At 26.7% G+C, this 2,056-nt stretch overlaps 1 pseudogene; it reads left to right on the top strand.

Moving 5' to 3' along the window:
- The first annotated feature begins 305 nt into the window (after positions 1 to 305).
- LOC138876871 (uncharacterized) lies at positions 306 to 1,494 on the top strand (annotated as a pseudogene).
- The last annotated feature ends 562 nt before the right edge of the window (positions 1,495 to 2,056 follow it).

Below are 2,056 nucleotides of genomic sequence, written 5' to 3'. Positions count from 1 at the left end.
TTGGTAATTAGGCGCTCACCTGGAGTACAAGGGAATACAATGGTATCAGAGCTATGAAAAATAAACATTTATATTAAGAAGCAAATCATGAAAAATAACACTGACATTAATAGTACAAACCCGCAAAACAGTGAAACAATCAAAATAACTAAGAAATCGCAGAAAATTAGGAAGAAACTAAAGAAACTATATATAGAATATGAATACTTAAGTATCACAAAAATAAACAAAGCTAGGCTGTCCAAATTAATCGATATAATATCTAAAACAGAATATAAATATGTTTGTTATCTAAAGGATAAAAGATGAATAAAGAAGAATTCGCATTAGAAGAGAAAACATATGAGAATCCAGAAGGATTAAAAATAACAATAATATTTTCCAACTTAGGAAGAAGATATAAAAAAATAGGAAATAACCTAAACTTAATGTTAGAAAAAGAAACTGTAAAACTAGAGGATAGTTTAACCGCCATGGTTAGAATAACAAAAGAAAACGAAGAAATAGATAAAAAACGAGAGATTAAAGAAATACAACAGCAAGCTAAAGAAAAAATACAACAGATAGAGGAAGTAAAAAACACTAAAATAACAGAATTAGAAAAAGAATTAGAGATGCTAAAACAGATGTATGCAAATAAACTAAAAGAAAAGGAAAAACGTAAAGAAGAAGAAGAAGAACTAAAACTAACAAATGAGATAGAAAGATTCAAATTACAGTTAGAAGAAGTACAGGAGAGTCCATCAAAAATAAGTATAAACGAAATAAATGACCAAAGTGATAAAGACACAGAACTAGGAGAAAACTATTCAGAAACAAGTGAAACATACACAGAACTTATAGAAAAAACAGAAAAGATAAAAATAAACCCAGAAATAAATACAGGAGATATGAACGAAGATAAACCAAGCATATCAGGAATAAAAAATCCAAAACAATTAAACCCAACCTATTACAGAGTAAGTTATGATGCATATGACAGAAACAAAACATTATGGGATAAAAGGTTAAATAAGAAATGGGCACCAAGACAGATAACTGAACAATATAATTTTTTAGATCTAGATTGTGTAGCAGATATAAATAAAACAATACAATTATGGATAGGATATATCTCAAAACAACTAATAGATAATAAAATAACAATAGCGGAAACACCAGGATATATAGAAAGAACATTAATAGGAACTGTAAAATTATGGTTACAAAATTTATCAAGTGAAAGCTTAGACACATTAAGGAGTAATAAAAAACTTGACGGTACAACTACAACAACAGTTACAGATATATTAAATAAATATGAAATAGCAATAAGAAATGAATTTAGTAGTATGACAACAGAAGTAGAAGAACAAAATAAAGAAAAAATTACAAATAGAAATTTAATGACAAAATTAGCAATATGTAATATGTGTTATATAGATGAATATACTTGTGCATTTAGAGACTATTATTATAAAGGAACATATAGTCCAGATGAAAGTAAAGAGATAAGAAAATTATATTTTACAAAATTACCAGAACCCTTTAGCTCAAAAATAATAAAAAATTGGAACGAAGCAGGACTAGCAGATACATTAGGAGCAAGGATAAAATTTCTACAAAACTGGTTTATAGAATTATGTGAAAAATATAAAGAAAACATGAAAATGGAAAAAATATTAGTAAAAAATTTGGCATGTTGCAAAAGTAGAATAGCACCCCAATTTGGATGCACAGATAAATATTACAAAAAAGAAGGAAAGAAAAAGAAATTTAAATCAAAATATTCAAAATATAAATATAGGAAACCAAGAAGAAGATATTATGTAAAAAACTATAAACATAAAAAACCATATAGGAAAAAGAAAAAACTAACAGAGTGTACTTGCTATAATTGTGGAAAGCTAGGACACTTAGCCAAAGATTGTAAATTACCAAAAAACCCAAAGAAGAAACAAATTACCGAAATACTAATTGATAATGATAAATATACACAAATAGAATATGTAGATTATGAATTAAGCAGTGAAGACAGCATATATGAGATATCAGAAAATGAGTTCTCTGAAAATGA

Source organism: Nicotiana sylvestris, chromosome 9, assembly GCF_000393655.2.
Source record: "Nicotiana sylvestris chromosome 9, ASM39365v2, whole genome shotgun sequence".
NCBI classification, from domain to species: Eukaryota; Viridiplantae; Streptophyta; class Magnoliopsida; order Solanales; family Solanaceae; genus Nicotiana; species Nicotiana sylvestris.
Note: the sequence above shows the minus strand (reverse complement) of the source record. Positions and strands in the feature narration are given on the sequence as shown.